General features: G+C 40.1%; 1 protein-coding gene across 1 annotated transcript in view; it reads left to right on the forward strand.

The window, feature by feature from the left end:
• The window catches only part of BTC (betacellulin), a 131,329-nt gene that overhangs the window by 8,484 nt on the left and 103,747 nt on the right, over positions 1-19,098 (forward strand). The window lies entirely within an intron of this gene.

Here is a 19,098-nt window from a genome sequence, read left to right on the forward strand (position 1 = left end):
GTACCGCTTTTTTTACAGTGGATTTTTTTTGAGACCCCTATTATAATATTGCCCAAAACAAACCCCTTGTCAGACTGATATACAATTTTTTTTTTTTTTAAATACGTCATCAATATTCCACACAAATGAGGTTATAAGCGATTAATAAGCAAATTTAACTTTTGTTGCAATTGCTAATCACTGTTGACACTTTCAAGCCCATTTATCAAGCTCCGTACGGAGCATGAAGGGCCGTGTTTCTGGCGAGTCTTCTGACTCGCTCTGAGCAGGCAGACAGGAATTGCCAGAAATCAACCCGATCGAATACGATCGGGTTGATTGACACCTCCCTGCTGGCGTCCGATTGCTCTCCGCATTTAGCGAGGTCTTGCGGACCTTTGATAAATTGGGGCCTTTGTCTTACTTCATGTACCCTCGGTGTAGGCTTCTCCCCCTTTTTGTGGTGATGAGCGATGCGATGCCCAAGAGCTGTGTGTACTCTGCGTACAATGTACCCTCTAATTGTTTGGAGATGTGTGCACAAAAATATTTTACCTTTTGCAATTTTTAGCCAAGCGACTAAAAGGTGTGCACAAATTTGAAGAGCTATAAATTTAGCTATGTGTCTACCTCACAAAAAATATGGAAAAATATTACGAACCTGTTTTTCATGTGTAGCATTGAGCTTTTTATAGGAGTACAATATGCATCCATATGAGTGAATTGAGGGTCACAGTAATCTTCTGCATTCTTTTTGTTTGCATACGTATGGATGTGTATTGTAGCAGAATAAGTGTGTACTTAAACGGTGGATCTTTTCGAGCATAGTTATTAGTCAAGTTCAAATTTCAGTTGTTCATTGACAGTTTCCTGTTGAAAATAGCTACCTTGTTGTGTGCATGCTCACAATTCCGTAATTACACTCCACATATGTTTGAAAGGAATATGTGGAATGCAATTTATGTAATGAATTGCATGGACAAATGCAGGTAGCAAATCTCAACAAGGGAACTGATCTGTTGCTTCCATATATACAAACAAAGAGGTATCAGCGCACATCCATTTTCAAAAGCACAACATATTTTTTACTGCTGCAAAAAATTGCCTGCATATACATCAAGAGACAACTATCTTTTTTTAAATAATATTGGGAACTTAGTCACACAATATGGCCATATTTTGCTTAGCCAGTCACCGCTTACAAGGTGCCCCAATTCGACTGGTCCTACTCTAAATCCTTTTGCCACAGAGGGCTGAAACATTCCCGCTTTTACTCTTCATAATAGAATGAGACTCCCTGGCTTTTTATTCACAACTCTTTAACACTGTAATGAGCACACCTGAACTTGGGTGGGGTGCTTAAACCAATGGGAGATGGTCAGTCTCCCTGGTAATTTTAAATACAAATACAAAATTTGGTTCTTTAGCACACCTTACAAAAAGTTTAAATAAACATCTGGGAGTGCTGCCAATATGACCCAGTAATTACACAAACAAAGAGGTATCAGCGCACATCCATTTTCAAAAGCACAACATATTTTTTACTGCTGCAAAAAATTGCCTGCATATACATCAAGAGACAACTATCTTTTTTTAAATAATATTGGGAACTTAGTCACACAATATGGCCATATTTTGCTTAGCCAGTCACCGCTTACAAGGTGCCCCAATTCGACTGGTCCTACTCTAAATCCTTTTGCCACAGAGGGCTGAAACATTCTTTGTGTAATTACTGGGTCATATTGGCAGCACTCCCAGATGTTGATTTAAACTTTTTGTAAGGTGTGCTAAAGAACCAAATTTTGTATTTATATATATATATATATATATATATATATATATATATATATATATATATATATATATATATATATATATATATATATATATATATATATATATATATATATAAATACATACATGCTGCACCATAATTTCCTATCTTCACCATCTTTGCCTCCGCCTGTGTAACAACGCATACACTTGGCATCTTATTGTGTGTTATGCTGTAACTGCCGGTGGGGGAGTTCCTATCAGCGCTAGTCCAGATTTGCTACCCGTATCTGCGCATACTGGTCATTACATATTAGCATTCCACACACTACTTTCAAACATGTGGAGTGTAATTACAGAATTGTGATCATGCGCATGTTGAGGTAGCAAATCTTAACAAGGTAGCTATTTTGACAGAACACCGGCCTATTTTACAAGTGATGTGTAAATATAATTTTATTTTTGTGCTCATGTTACAATTTAGAAATAATTGGCACTTTAGCGAAAGTCTAGGGCGTGCTAACCTTTGGATGTCGAATAGAGTGGGAACACTAAATCCCTCACATAATAGAATTTTATGGAGGTGCTCTGAAAAACTTGTTAGCTGTCACTGAAAAGGTAATCTCAAGGTGCACTTAGCTGAAGATCAAATAGTGGAGTTCTTCACTAACATTTTAAACTATGATTTTGTATTGAGATATATGTTTAAAACACTGAACAAAAATAAGTCAGTGAAATAATTTTATATAAATAGAATATAAAGTCCAAAGATATATGGAGAGGGCAAAAATGTTGTCTTGGATCTTATCCCAAACTGTAGCGTAACTTGAAAGCTGCAATGGAGTCTACTAGTGATCAAATATGGATAATTTCCAACTGTTCAGTCCGTGAACTATTGACAAGTACACTTTACCCGGAACATATGTTCTCACTATAAATGCAGCTAATGCGCTCTGTATAACAATCAAAGTTAGAGCATATACCTACAAAACGATCCTTGGACCTCCGCAGTGTGTATATATCTCTATCTTCTTTCCCTTCGGAAGGAAAAGTTACTGCTCTTTGTCCTCAGCATTTTGCCTCTCTGGGTCTTTGTATGCTGTTCACCTTAATGAGCAAAGCTGCCCGACACTTGGGCTCCCTCCATAGCAAATTCTTGCTTGAGTTGGCGTCTGATGTCATGTAGGGGGGTGTATATGATTGCACCCAATCCATATGTAGTAAGCCACAGCAGAAAAAACCTATAGAGCGAGTCACCGGTCATTAACCAGGCAAAGCAAAGAAAAAGACTCGCTCTATGTATAAAAATTAACATTTTATTTTGTCCATTAAAAATAATGACAAACAGCCACCCAAAAGAAAGTAGGAAAGATGCACAGCACAAGCGGCTTAAGCATTTTGGCAATATGCCGTATTCATAGCCTGTCTTATGAATACATTACCTCCCTTTTAAAACACATTAAAACTCTGTGATTGATTGGTCTGAAAAGAAGTGCATCATCCTACAGAACACCTGTGGCTTAAGTGTATTAAGTACATCGACTGCTCAATAATAAATTAACATTGAAATAAATACAAATACAGTCAATATAGAAAATACACTGCACAACAGCAAAGATAATGTGTGTGGGAAAGCTAACTCTATATACCTTAGTCGAATACATGTCATGCATAAACAGGATTGTGGGTAAAAAATTAACTTCCCAAATGGATAGATACACATTAAGTAACTATATATCTGAAATATTGAAAACTCAAACCTGAGCTCTACAGCTAAATACAAATTTGTTGATGGGTCATAATAGTGATGATTCTGAAAAGTCATTTGAAATAATTAATGAGATCATATCTGGAGTTCAGACCTTCAGGATATCTCGTTTGAAGTCGGAACATCCAGAAAATCTCTCGTTTGGCCAAAAGTGTTTTCAACATCTTCTCCACCCCTCTTGGAAACCTTAACTTTCTCAATGGCATGCCACTTCAGGGAGTCAATTTTGCCATTGTGTTTTTCAACAAAGTATCACACTAGGGGGTAGTTGATTACTTACTTGGCCAATAGTGGACAGATGTTCCCTAATCCTAGACTTGATGTCTCTGGATGTGAGTCCAATATATTGGACCCCACATAAGTCACATTTTAACATGTAAATAACTTGGGTAGACATACATTTCATACATGTTTTAATGGGAAAATGATCTCCTGTAACATGTGAACTGAAGGATTTAGTTCTGTCCAAGTATTCACATGGTCTGCATTTGCGATGACTGCATCTGTACATCCCTGTGCTAGTCATCCAAGTACTGGGAGTACATACTTCTTGTTTTAATTGAGTGGGAGACAAAAGAGATCCCAAAAAAACGCTGTATGTATATATGTATATGTGTGTATGTGTGTGTGTGTGTATATATATATATATATATATATATATATATATATATATATATATATATATATATATATATATATATACACACCTGAGCTCTTCTATATCCCTTTAAATTGTTTACAATAATAAACCTTTATTTTGTTTATATAATGCATAAATATGAATGCATGCTTTATTTAAAAATAAAAATAATATATATATATATATATATATATATATATATAATTACATGTGTTTTGTTGAGCGTATATTCAAGTTTTAACAATTCAGGTCTCCAAGAGAGCTAAAAATAAATAAAAGGTGTTTCTGGTTAACAACTCTTTTTATTTTTTTTTATTTTTTTTACACCTTTCACTTGTAATACCAAAGTGTGCGCTATTCTTTGTGCAGGGTTACAATAACAATAATGCACCCTGTGCTATTGATTGTACTCCACTTGTAATCTAGCACTAATCCAGCACTAGATAGATAGATAGATAGATAGATAGATAGATAGATAGATACTTAATAACATTTAAGTAGGTGACTTGCTCAAATATGTAATATGGTAGAAAGGGTAGATACAGCAACAGTGGCTCTATGGCAGACTGCCATTGGCAGTGTTTCCCAAACCCAGTCTTCGGGATCCTCAGCAGACCTAATATTCATTATATCTTAACTAGAACACAGGTGAAACAATCAGCTGTCCTTATTGGGTACTAATACTACTAGGTTGGCCCAGGGACTGTTGGACGGTTCAATGACACCGAGGTCCAACATTCCCTGGAGCTCCCGGTGCATACTGTCCCTGATGGCCTCTGGGATCCTGTAGGCAGCCTGTCGCAGGGCTGTCTGTCCCGGGGTCTCCACCCAGTGGATGGCTGTGGTGGTAAATCCAGGGACAGTAGAGAACATGTCACTTCTTTGTTCCAAGAGTCGCCGGACCTGCCTTTTCTGTCTGGGCTCTAACCTATTATCTAGGGATATGTCATCCACCCCCTGGGGGGTGTCAGTAGGTCTGGGAAGCTCCGGCATTGGAAGACTTTTAGAGTCACTGCCAGTGCACAGATAGCGGCCACATCTCTAGGTCTCTCTATGTATGCCATTAACATGCTCACATGAAAGGTCAGACGGATCCTTTCATCTGAACACTTCACTACCAGGTATGTGGTGTTCAGTTGTTCCACAACCCGGTAAGGTCCTTGCCAAGAGGCCTGTAGCTTGTCGGTTTTGACAGGCTTCAGAGCGAGGACCCTCTGTCCCACAACCAGGGTTGGGGTACGGGCATTGCGATCGTACCATTACTTCTGCCTGTGCTGAGAGGTTTGAAGGTTCTCGTGTACCTGGGCAGCTAGGTCCTTCAGCCAGTCTCTGAGCTGGAGTACGTACTCCACAACAGAGTGCTGTTCCCCCCTGGTGGCTCCCTTCCAGTGGGCTCGTACCAAATCTAGTGGGCCCCTAACCTTTCGACCATATAGAAGTTCAAAGGGGGAAAAACCGGTGGATTCCTGAGGCACCTCTCGATATGCAAAGAGGAGGTGCAGCAGGAATCTCTCCCAGTCCTTGTGAGTGGCCGAGAATGTCCGAAGCAGTTGCTTTAGGGTCCCGTTAAACCTCTCACACAGCCCATTCATCTGGGGATGGTAAGGGGCGCTTTGCAGGGGTTTAATCCCGCGCAAGTTGTTGAGTGATTTCCGCAGTGAACTGTGTTCCCTGATCGGAAACCACTTCCCGAGGGGAGCCTACCCTGGTGAATATCTAGAGCATCGCATCTGCTATGGTCTCCGCCGTGGTATTGGCCAAGGGGATTGCCTCGGGGTATCGGGTGGCATAGTCCACCACTGTAAGGATGTATTTCTTCCCTGATGGGCTGGGCCGAGCTAATGGCCCCACAATGTCTTCTGCCACTTGGCTAAAGGGTTCCTCAATAATGGGCAGGGGATGGAGGGGGGCTTTCGTATGGTCACCTGTCTTTCCTACCTTCTGGCAAACCTCACAGAATTTACAGTATTCCTTAATATCGGCTGTAATGACTGGCCAGAAGAAGGTTTGAGTCAAACGGTGGTGGGTCCTTTGCTTTCCTAAGTGGCCGGCTAAGGGGATGTCATGCCCTATGTTAAGTAGGTTGGACCAAAACTTCTTCGGTACGACCAGCTGGCGTTTGGGCACCGGTCCTTTTCTCCTCTTGGAGATCCAGTACAGGAGCTCTCTCTCCCACTGGAATCGTTCGTCTCCGGGGCCCTGGGGGTCAGCACCTACTCGTCTCGGTAAGGGGCTAGGGTCGGGTCGCTCATGGGTTTCTTTGGCGAAGTCAGAGGGGGTGTCAGTAAGTACAGGGTTAGTGGGGACGGGTAGTCAGGGAAAGGTAGGTGTCGGGGTGGTAGGTCTTACCTGGGTCCCCAGAGTTAGTGAGGTGGTTGAGCATCTGGCAGGGTTCCTTGGTGGCTGGGGGGTTTCGTTGTCTTGCGGGGCAGTCCTGTATAACATGTCCGGGGTGTCCACACCCATAACACCCCCGGGGATGGCTGCTCCTGGACGAGTAAACAGGGGGCGGCCGGGTCTGTGGCTACCGAAAGAACATTGGGGTTCTAGGTGGAGCGGGTTGGAAAGCCTCCAAGGCCCTACCGGATAGTTTCCCTATTAAGATAGTAACCCTATCGGCATTAGTGACCCCATGCATCCGGCACTGGGTCTCGAACAGCTGTAGGTAGCGGTCGATATCCTCTCTCCCATCATTCTGGAAGGTTCTGAAAGCCCTGTGAGGTAGTTTCTTGGGCCGGGAAGGGGGGTTCAGGGGGATCAGACATGACCCACCCCCCTTTAGACTTCTGAAGCTCCATCATGTGTATCTTATTGACGTCAGTCACTAACTGAGTAATGACCTCCTCGGGGGGGGGTTAGGTCCATAGAGAGCCAGTTGCCACTGTACCTGCCGCTGTTTGTCGGATGTTGTAGTCCCTGGAGTGGAGGCTGTACTGGGCTGTCCTCTGCTTTGGTCGCTGTCCGACCCACCAGCCTGTTCGCTAGCCCGATCGTCCTCCATCAGTTCGGCTACGAGTACTGTCTTTGTCTTATTGCCGACGACTTTCCCTCTAGTCTGCAGCAATCTTCTCAATTTTTCCTTCCGGAGCCCCTGGTACTGCTCCATCTGGCAAGATCTTCAGTTGGTGGTTTGGACGTTCCAGGTAGACGGAAGTATCCCACCGCTGCGACCAATGTGACGGACTTCCCCGCTACCCCGACTGGTTAGCGCCGTTGACTGGGTTCTTCCTCTACCTGGAACAAGTGGTTTTGTAGCCCAGGAAAGTGATTTTAGCTGGAGCTCACCCAAATAACTAGACAGACTAGCCTTCAGGTGAACAAGAACTGATTTTATTGAAAACACACACTCCTTTTATACACAGAGCTCATCTTGATAAGACCCTGGACAATCCCACTATTTTCCCGCGCCTCCATAGGAGACACAGTCCCACATAATCTCAATACATAGGGGTGGCGGTTTTGGTGTGTCATTTTAAAGCTCTCGGTCCCCAGATTTCACAGTCCAAAAATCAGCAGGATTCGTTACTGGGGACCGGAGTTACAGTCCGTTGAAGTTAGGGGTGTCCAAAACCCCCGGTTCCCAAAGGAGCTCCCCTCCAGCAATTCCCCCACCCCTTGTACTCCCCAGGGGCTACTAATCCCCAAAAGAGCGGAGCTCTGTGGCACATGGTTGCTTGAGCGACCTGGGTTAAAGTTAGCGAGTGTTCTGCTGTCCTGTGGCTGACCGGGAGTTCCAGGAGCCTGGCCAGCCTGAGAGGGGTTAGTCGGGTGTCCGTTGTGAGCCTGGCCAGCCTAGGAGGGTTTTCCTGGTCATAAACCTTCTCTTCTCTGAAGACAAAAACAAGCCAAAGCAAAGCAAACAAACAGCTCCCAGAGATGGTGGTTGCTCTGAGGAGCCCCAAACCACTGAGAAACAGCTGGGGTGAAGTCTATGGGGGGGGGGGGGGGCAAGGGTTCTGCCCTTGCAGCCCAGTATCTGTGACAATCTTAAAAAAGAAGTGCAAGGTAGGGAAAAAGAGTGAGGTGTCTTAAAGGGACAGTCTAGTCAAAATTACAGAATGCAATTTTAAACAACTTTCAAATTCACTTTTATCATCAAATTTGCTTTGTTCTGTTGGTTTTCTTTGTTGAAAGCTAACCTAGGTAGGCTCATATGCTAATTTCTAAGACCTTGAAGGCTGTCCCTTATTTCAATGCATTTGGCAGTTTTTCACATATAGAGGGTGTTAGTTTGTGTGTGCCATACAGATAACATTGTGACCACGCCGTTATGAATGAGAGGGCACTGAATACAAATTCTGGAGTAGACTGTCCCTTTAAGTGACAATTGAGAGGAGTAGGTTAGTCTAGGACTAGGTTGTATGTGCCCCTGAACAGCTGTGATCTTGTGGAGCGTAGCTTAGAATTCCACAATACAGACGCAGCGAAGTCCTATAGGCTGTAGATATTAATATTATTAGTTATTTCTAAACCAGCAGGTTTTGTGAGAACCTGCAGTCGTAGGCAGGCGAAGGGCTTTATAAATCAAGCCCTTTTTACCCTGAAAACAGGTTGTGTATCGCTAAGGAGCATATACTGTATTTTCAAATGGGAAGGAGATGCATACATTACACAAGTGCACAATGGAAATCGTAATTTTTAAAATCCTACAAAACTAAAAAAAATGAACCATTCACACACAAATACATAGGAACATTTTGTATTGTTAAGGTGCATCAAAAAATCATAACAAATTTGTCCACCAAAAATTGCTATTTTATCAAAAGCCTAAAATTTCTATGTAAATTTGCACAGGAATAAATTATACTAAATATTTACAACCTAAATTTTAATTGAAGTGCATTGGATGTGCAAAAACACAAATTCATACTTGGATAAGTAGAAAATACAAAGCATAGTTTCTGTGTTTTTTATCGTAAAATAGGTTGAGCACGGGTGTTCTGTGTGAGTATGAAATTATGTGCCCCCAAAACAAACTGTTGTGCGGACGAAGTTCTCAACTTGAGAACCTGACCGCACAGTTTTGCGGTGCACGTACACTGTAAGTCCACTGTTGTATGTACCATTACACATTATGTGTAATGCCGCCCCCTTCTCTCCCACGATTGAAAGCGCTGTCAATCACCCTGAGCTAGCGTGTTTGAGGGGATTTCAATATGGAAACTCGGAGGTAGCTGAGTAAGAGGCAGCAGTCTGATGATATCTGCTTCTTACATTGCGGGAATCAGGCTTGCATGTGTAAGCCTGCCCCGCTAGTGGTCCAAAGTAGCTTACGCTAAACCTTTCCAACCTACAAATCCTTTTTTTTTTTTTTTTTTTTTTTTTTTTTTTTTTTTTTTTTTCCCTTCTCACAACTTTAACCCCTTAATGACCGCAGCACTTTTCCATTTTCTGTCCGTTTGGGACCAAGGCTATTTTTACATTTTTGCGGTGTTTGTGTTTAGCTGTAATTTTCCTCTTACTCATTTACTGTACCCACACATATTATATACCGTTTTTCTCGCCATTAAATGGACTTTCTAAAGATACCATTATTTTTATCATATCTTATAATTTACTCTTAATTTTTTTTTATAAAATATGAGGAAAAAATGGAAAAAAACCACACTTTTCTAACTTTGACCCCCAAAATCTGTTACACATCTACAACCACCAAAAAAATCCCATGCTAAATAGTTTCTAAATTTTGTTCTGAGTTTAGAAATACCCAATGTTTACATGTTCTTTGCTTTTTTTTTGCAAGTTATAGGTCCATAAATACAAGTAGCTCTTTGCTATTTCCAAACCACTTTTTTTCAAAATGAGTGCTAGTTACATTGGGACACTGATATCTTTCAGGAATCCCTGAATATCCATTGACATGTATATATATTTTTTTTTAGAAGACATCCCAAAGTATTGATCTAGGCCCATTTTGGTATATTTCATGCCACCATTTCACCGCCAAATGCGATTAAATAAAAAAATTGTTCACTTTTTCACAAATTTTTTTTCACAAACTTTAGGTTTCTCACTGAAATCATTTACAAACAGCTTGTGCAATTATAGCATAAATGGTTGTAAATTCTTCTCTGGGATCCCCTTTGTTCATAAATAGCAGACATATATGGCTTTGGCGTTGCTTTTTGGTAATTAGAAGGCTGCTAAATGCCACTGCGCACCACACGTTTTATGCCCAGCAGTGAAGGGGTTAATTAGGGAGCATGTAGGGAGCTTGTATGGTTAATTTTAACTTTAGTGTAGTGTAGTAGACAACCCCAAGTATTGATCTAGGCCCATTTTGGTATATTTCATGCCACCATTTCACCACCATATGCGATCAAATTTAAAAAAACGTTAAATTTTTCACAATTTTAGGTTTCTCACTGAAATTATTTACAAACAGCTTGTGCAATTATGGCACAAATGGTTGTAAATGCTTCTCTGGGATCCCCTTTGTTCAGAAATAGCAGACATATAGGACTTCGGCGTTGCTTTTTGGTAATTAGAAGGCCGCTAAATGCTGCTGCGCATCACACGTATATTATGGCTAGCAGTGAAGGGGTTAATTAGGTAGTTTGTAGGGAGCTTGCAGGGTTAATTTTAGCTTTAGTGTAGAGATCGGCCTCCCACCTGACACATCCCTCCCAAACAGCTCCCTTCCCTCCCCCACCCCACAATTATCCCCGCCATCTTAAGTACTGGCAGAAAGTCTGCCAGTACTAAAATAAAAGGTTTTTTAATTTGTGTGGTTTTTTTTTTTTAGCATATTTACATATGCTGCTTTGTAGAATCCCCCCTTAGCCCCCAACCTCCCTGATCCACCCCCAAAACAGCTCTCTTACCCTACCCCTCTGCATTATTGGGGGCCATCTTGGGTACTGGCAGCTGTCTGCCAGTACCCAGTTTCAAGAAAAAAACTTTTTTTTAAAAAAAAAATAGAAATTCTGTAGTGTACCTCCCCCCCCCCCCCCCTCCACAGACAAACCCCAACACCTTAATTGATTTATAAAAAAAACTTTTATTCCCTTTTTTATTTTTTTGTTTAACTTTTTTCTGTAGTGTAGCGGTTCCCACCCGCTCCCTCCCCGTGCCCGCCCCCGCCCTTCCGTGCACGCGCGCGCGTCAGTGCGCGCCCCCGATCATCCACGCCCACGATCCCGCCCCCCCTGCACGTCACCAAGGCCATCGATGGCCACCACCCGCCTCCCACCCACCAACGCGGTAAGCCAACAATCCCCGGTGCAGAGAGGGCCACAGAGTGGCTCTCTCTGCACCGGATGGCTTAAAAAGGTTATTGCAGGATGCCTCGATATCGAGTCATCACTACAATAACCGGAAAGCAGCTGGAAGCAAGCAGGATCGCTTCCAGCTGCTTTCCAGACCGGGGACGTGCAGGGTACGTCCTCGGTCGTTAAGGGGTTAAAGATTGCAAACTTTTATAAAAGCACTAAGCTGTGAAAGGCAATCTTATGCATAGAAATTTGACAGCAAAATTAATGTACAATGCACTGAAAATAGTGTAATTTGATTTGTATTCATAAAGTTTGAGAACATTTACATAGCAGAGTGCTCTGATTTATTTCTATGGGATACAACTCGCCCCTCGCACGGACAGTCCATTTTCTTTGATAATTGCATCATGACTGTCCCTGCAAGTTTTAACGTGTGTTTTTTTTTTTTTGTTTTTTTTACCTGTTTTGCTTGCAAACTTTTTATTATCAGGCCCAAAGTGAGCTACTGTCAGAGGCTATAATTTAAGCTCACAATTAGACATGTGCGATTCGTTTCGGATCGATTCGGAAATTTGGCTGAATTAGTAAAATTCGGGATTCAGATCGATTAGGATTTCCGAATTAAAATAGTGCCGAATTTATCGAATAAATCCAAATTAGTTTGGATTTATTTGTTAGATTCGGATGGCCATGGATTACACTAGTATTGTACAATATATTAGGTTATATCACTCTGCTATCGGTTACATCTAATATACAGCACATCCCACTGAATTCCGAATCAAACCAAATCCAGCCGATTCATTCAAATCCGAATGAATCCGAACCGAATTGATTCAAATTTTTCCGAATTCGAATCGATCCGAACTGAAATTTGAAAAAATCCAAACCGAATTTTTTTTTTCGCCATGCACATATCTACTCACAATGGAAAGGATAATAGTAAAGCTTCTAAGATTATTGTGATTTTGTCTCAGGTTTGAGCAATCTTTTTTTAAAAAATCCAATCCCACCCCCCCCCCCCTTTAAAGTCTCCCACGCACAGATCTTTCAGGCACAACATGGATATGTCACCTATAATTCTGACACTGACCTACACATCTAAACCCTGCAAATATCTCTGGCCTATTTATAGTAGGTGACTAGAGAGCTTAGTTTAACAACTTAGATACTTAGTTTACAGTTTTGAGGATATCTGTCTCTGGTAGTGTACTTCAGTGTTTGCCAGGGCAGATTACCATAAGCACATTGTATATACTCACATACTATTTATTTATAATACTGTATTACAACAAGATATTGTTTCCTTTTGAATGGGATACTGAATATCTAAATAACAAAATTATCTGAGCATGATGTACTGTTAAAAATGAAAAGAGAGATAAATGTACTACTTGTTCAACAGGCCAGAGTCTCTCATGGTGCTGTCTCCTTTTAGCTCTCTATGGTTTTCAGAGTATAAATATCCTATAGAATATCTAGAATATCCATCTGACTCTACCAGAAAGACAGTCCAGCCCTTAAATACCTGAATGAGAGAAAGCAATTAAACTCTAGGTGAGTGTTTCAGCCTTTCTGGGCCTTGTCAGGTGCTATTGCAGCTCTTGTATGAACAAAAAGTCTGATTTTTTTTTTCCCTTCTCTTCTTACTCTTAGGGAGTTCCCAGAGTAGTTTGAATACACACAAGAAAAAAAAGGTTTTACTCAAATGAGAATGAACGTCAGCTGTGTCATGATAAAATCCTGAGGTAAATAGTATCTGCGATGTTATGTTAAAGTGAAAGTAAATCCTAGCGTTTCTGAAATGCTAGTATTGACGATTGAAACAAATAAAGGGGACTTTCATTCATTTAGTATAAGATACTTCATGCAGAAAGCTCCTTTTTTATTTGTTTCAAGCAATCGCAGTTCTTAGCTGTTCAGGCAGCCCATGGCAGAAATTTATTTTGCCAAGCGGTGACGTTTTCACCTCTTAGCAAATAAAGTGCAGGAAATCCGGCTCCCATGGGCACCAAGCCGCATTTACCGCACGGCTATTGGCTAAGAGGTGAAAACGTCACCTCTCTAGCAAAACCGCGTTCTGCTTGTGGGCTGCCTAAGCATCTCAGAATGGCGATAGCTTGAAACAAATAAAGGAGCTTTCGGTATGAAGTATCTTATACTAAATGAATAAAAGTCCCCTTTATTTGTTTCCGATATCAATCCTAGCATTTTAAAAACGCTAGGATGGACTTTCACTTTAAGATATTTTTATGTTTTTTAAAAAAAGAAGAGAATTCCTTTGAGTCACTGAAGTGATCATACAAGCCTTCAGCAAAGTCTGGTGAATATCTAAATTCAAGCTTTTTATTGTTAATTGATTAAAGGCAATTTATTTTCTTTGAATGGTAAGCTGCTCAGACCCTGGTTATAAATTTGTCAGGTGGTTGATGGACAACAGGTGTGGCAAAATACACACCCCTAACATAATTCCAGACACACTAGAGAATCTCAGGGTATGTTTTAGTTATGTTCATGTTAGTGGGTGACCGAATATTATACACACACATATTATTATATTTGACATCAAAATAATTTTATGGTCCCACAATTTAATTTATGAACAGTGTATTGTTACTTAATGTACCTATGTAGAAGTATCAGGCCCGGACTGGCCATCGTTTTTTCCAGGCAAATGCTGGTTGGGCTGCCGGTTCCCATAGCCCCCCACATATTTATTACCCACTCTCTGACAGGCTGTGCACATGGACTGTTTCCCAACAATAACTGCATAGCCAGGCATGCAAGAGGCTGGCAGTGGGTACTTTTGTAGGATTTGACATGGAAGATTCCAGCCTGAGAAAAGTGTTTAATCCAAAATACAATCTGCTAAAAATACACAGCAGAGCTTTGCTCAGAGCACTGTCCAGACTTTCACCACCATATACCAGACTCTCCATGTTTCACTTGAAACACAGGTCAAGCTTTCATATTAACTCTACAGTACCCAGTGTTCCTCCCCACTCTTGTTCACTTATAATATTCCCCACATTCTACTGCATGCCGTACTATCCTTTACTTTTCTCTCATAACATGTCAAGCAGCTCCAAAAGCACGGTAATACGAGTAATCACCGTAATGCGAATCCAGAGAGAAAAAGAATGCAGAAGTAGGTAGCCGTTTGTGCCGTTCGGATCTTTTTGTAGCCGTATTGATTCTAGTGAAACATCCCCACACTATGATCTGGATTTGCACAGACCTTAGTGTGGTTATCTTTCACTAGTATCAATCTGGTTTTGAAAAGATCCAAACGGCACGAGCAGGATCCGAATGCACATTTCTACTCATTTGCAAGTCAGATGGAGAGACAAATTTGGCCCACAAACGTGTCTTTAACTGGGGATGGAGTAACGCTAGCTAGTAGAAGGTGCAGAGGCACACACAAAAAGCAGCTGCTGCTGAGGCTGACACAGACACCTTGCATGAGCTGCTGCTGGAGTCTGAGGGCAGGAAACACAAACGAGCAGAGTTCTCTCCAGCTGGCTCCTCCTTTTAATGACATCAGGGCTGCTGAAACTGGAGAGATCTCTTGGTGCCGGCTCCGCCAAGGAATGTCATCTGCTTGCTCATGCTGGTGGGGCTAATCTGGGACATCTAAGTAAAAATCGGGTGTGGTTCATTATTTTGGTATCTTTTTGTTAAAGAAGCAGCAATGCACTACTGGGCACTACCTGAACACATGAACCAATGACAATGTGCACCCACCAATCTTTAGCTAGCTTGAATACTATATTGCTGCTCCTGAGCCTGCCTATGTATGCTTTTCAACAAAGGATACCAAGGGAATGTAGTAAATGAGAACATTAAATTATATTGTAAAGTTGTTTAAAAAATGCAAGCTCTATCTGATTAAATAATTGAAAAAAGAATTCAAATTATATTACACCACAAGTGTAGGAAAAAGTAAGACTTTAGGGGTTGTTGAAAGTATATTCATTTTTTATTTATTTATTTCAGCAAGTTTGTTTGACACCCAGGTTGGTAATCACTCTCTTAAATGAATGCTTGGCAATCCCTTTAAAGAGTGAGAAACAGCTGCGGGACAAGAATACCTATGAATAACCATACTCGTCATCCTAATGTTCAGTATACTATAGGATTTGAGGCTATTTCTCCCCTGTCCTAAATGCTGAAGTTTATTACAGAAATCACTTGTGACTTTGGGAAACTGATGCCCAGGACAGCTGTTAGGCTCATTACCTGGTAAAACTACTGAAATAGAGCCCCACATGATCTTGTTACGTGCTTATGATTCATTTTGTTTTGGCTTCACTACAGGTAATTTGCTTCCCACAAAAAAGCTGCATCACATAGTAGTGAAAGAATAAAGTCTTTGATGTTGCTGAGGATTTAGACTTTTTTTTTTTTTTTAGAAGCTATTGGATAAGTTCCACAAATTGGGGGATTGTGGTAGTGCGTAGGTGATGAGGTGTAAACAAAGACATACAGCAAACCCTAATAATAGAACATAAAACAAAGGTGAGCAATATTGTGATTGTCATTAAACAAATAGAAATGATATGAAACCCAAAATCTTTCTTTCAGGATTCAGACAGAGCATGACATTTTAAACAACTTTTTAATTTACTTCTATTACGTTTTTTCTTTCTTCTCTTGGTATCTTTTTGTTGTTGCTGGAGCACTATAAGGCCGCAATTTTGCATGAATATTATCAATTTGCAAGACTTCAGATGCCTATCTAGGTATCTCTTCAACACAGAATATTATTGGAACAAAGCAAATTTGATAATAGAAGTAAATTGTAAACTTTTTAAAAATAATATGCTCTGTCTGAATCACAAAATCATTTTTTTGAGTTTGATATCCCCTTTAAGCTTGCATGATTTATATAGAGCATCATGAGCATGCAATTTTAAGACCATTTTAAATACACTTCCTTTACCTTACTTAAAGGGACATTAAACACTTTGAGATGGTAATATAAAATTATATACTTTCATTATTTATTTTGTCCCCTTTTCCTGTAATTCCATTGTGAAATTGTGAGCATTTTAGTTCCTGTTAGAAATGGAAGTGCAGAACACTGTTATATTCCGCACAGCCATTGGCTGCTTACTCTAGTGACCTATTTATAACTATCCCTAATTGGCTACAGCAGAGAAGGTAATCTAAGTTACAACATGGCAGCTCCCATTGTTTCATAGACAACAAAACTTTACACTTATTTTGTCAATATTTAACCAGCTAATGAAACTTAAAAAGTAAATCTACAAGTTATTTTGAGACTAATCTTTTCTTTGAATGCATCATTTTACATAGCATTTATTTAGTGTTTAATGTCCCTTTAAGACTTCATAAAATTTTAAGTGCCTTTGGGAATATATTTCTGACTCCAAGTACCACTGGGGTTAAGTTAAGACTTACATCATTTTTTTTAATATATATATTTTAAGGGACTTTTGGAATTGTTTTTGTTGCTCTTGGTAGCTTTAGGTCAAGCTAAGACTTCATATTTTCTAAGTATTTTTAAGTGCCTTTGGGGATTTATTTCTGATTCCTGCCACCTCATCAACATTTATGAAGTGTTCCAAATTTAGGTCTGAGGATTCCTGTATTTTGGTCTGGTTGCCTTATGACTACACACATATGCCTTGTGTAATTGGCTCATCAGATGTGTTCAGCTAGCTCCAAGAAGTGCATTTCTGCTCTGGAGCTAACTTCAGCTGTGGTTTAATCCTTTTTGCAAGGGTTAATCAGTTATATAGAAGCAATGGTGTAATAATAACATTTTCTAATCTATTAGAGCATCTTCTTGTTGTATCTTTTATATCCCTTTTAATTATTCAAATATATTTATATATGCATATGGGGTTAACTGTCTGGGACTCTGGTGACAGTATAGCTACCTGTGAGTGCTATTAAGCACCCAGGGCTGTGCATGTTTCAGGGTCATATGATGTGTGTCCAGTCCAGTCTGAGAATTCACGAAATAAAAAATTTGGGTTCAGTGTCCCTTTAACATGATTTGTTTCCCCAGTCATGATATCTGCTTGAATGGTCAGTCAGGTGCTGTACTTGGTACTAGTAGTCATGTGATAGAAACAATACTGAATTGTCACAACACATCCAAAATAGTGAAAGCATTAGAGTACCTGAAGTCTATAAAAAGCACCATGTTTTGAAACAACATTACCCCTTGGTATCTACTTGCTTAAAGAGACATTCTACTCACTTTTTTTCTCAGTTTTTAATGGTACTGACCATAATAAACCTGATATATAGGAACGAATCATCCTAATTGGTCAGTCAGCATTAATACAGTAGCACTAGCTGTGTATTCCGCATTCATTTTAATGCAAATGACCATATTTACATCCTCACTGATATGTATAATCAAATTTTGCTCATTAGTTTCCCTTTAATAGAAATGGTGTGTGGTGTGTTTTTTTTTTTTTTTTTTTTTTTTCTAAACTATTCCAGTCTATAGAAAGAGCCATGTATATTAGTAAATCTAGTTCTAAAAATAAACAAATGAATAAAATAACAGAAACATGGGTATTAGACTTTATTTTGAAGGACATTTCTCTCAAATGTTGACAAACCCACGCAGAAGCAAACAAATACTGCAAATAAAAAAGTAAAACAAGAAAATGAAATTTAAAAATATGAAATTTCATGGTTTAAATTGTAGAGCAATGCATACACAGCAAAACAAGAGTAAATCTCTTGCTCTATATTATACACGCTAACACAAATTGCATAATAAAGCTGTCAAAAAGCCAACATGACCTATCTGTGAATGTGCACAGCTTCTACCACAGAGCTCAGGAATACTGAAGGTTCAATATGGCTGCCAGTATGAAGCTTAACCAATCGGCACCAGAAAGGGACTAAAATAGAATTGTTTTGAAGAGATCCACTGTCACAGGAGGAAAAAATGTAGCATAGCGAGTAGTAACCATGGTATTGTAGGTGGGCCCAGCAGTTTAATGTCCATTTAGAATCAGAAATAGCTTTATTGCCAAGTGTACTTGCGTACGCGCACACACAAGGGATTTTTTCTTGGTGAATGAAGTTTACAGTACACTCGTACAAATACAACCGCAAGACACGTAACAACAAAAATAAAGAAAAAATATATATATAAAGACACAATTAGGCTACAATAAACATATTTACACCATTGTGCAAGGGGTAATGTAATGTCTAAAGAGGAACAATATTGCCGGGTCAAATAAATAAATAAATAAATAAATAACAAAATAAATAGGAATGAATTTACATAGGAAAGGAGATTATATTTTACACACTGCGAATATTGCACTTAGAGAGGCCTTGTAAGGCAGTTTTAATTGTTCATGAGGGAGATAACGTGAAAAAAAGCTGTTCTAGTGCTCTCAAGCACCAACCATTCAATGGGAATAGTTGTTGTGATCAGGGTGTGTAGAGTTTGTAATGATTTTTACTGCACTTTTCCTCATTCTGAAAGAGTACAGATCCTGTAGGGTGGACGGGGGCACCAATAATCATCTCAGCAGTCCAGAACAGGGGTCAGCATCCTTGGGCCCCCAGATGTTCTGGAACTACATTTCCCATGATGCTCAGACAGGCGAAATAGTGTCTCAGCATCATGGGAAATGTAGTTCTAAAACATCTGGGGGCCCTAGGTTGCTGATCCCTGGTCCACACTGTCCGTTGTAGTCTAGGGGTTCCTTTACAATCTA

The sequence above is a fragment of the Bombina bombina genome, chromosome 2 (genome assembly GCF_027579735.1).
Source record: "Bombina bombina isolate aBomBom1 chromosome 2, aBomBom1.pri, whole genome shotgun sequence".
In the NCBI taxonomy this organism is placed as follows: Eukaryota; Metazoa; Chordata; class Amphibia; order Anura; family Bombinatoridae; genus Bombina; species Bombina bombina.